We start from the raw sequence: 257 nt of genomic DNA, 5'->3' as shown, positions 1-257 counted from the left end.
GACTGAAAAAAAAATCTGGATTCATACACCTGATTCATCGTACTCTACAAGTAAAGAGACTCGAAATCCAAAGGTTAATTTATAGCTCGTTAAATGTCGTGATTAATTCTGGATTTGCATTTGAAAATCGTAGCTCGTACAACCCAACTCAACTAATTTTGAAATCATAACGGTACATGACTTTTTTTTTTATTAAATATCTGTTAAAGATCCAGGTACACACGCCCCCCCCCCCCCCCACACACACACGCGCGCGC

The sequence above is a fragment of the Penaeus monodon genome, chromosome 25 (assembly GCF_015228065.2).
Source record: "Penaeus monodon isolate SGIC_2016 chromosome 25, NSTDA_Pmon_1, whole genome shotgun sequence".
In the NCBI taxonomy this organism is placed as follows: Eukaryota; Metazoa; Arthropoda; class Malacostraca; order Decapoda; family Penaeidae; genus Penaeus; species Penaeus monodon.
This window is presented reverse-complemented; position numbering follows the sequence as displayed.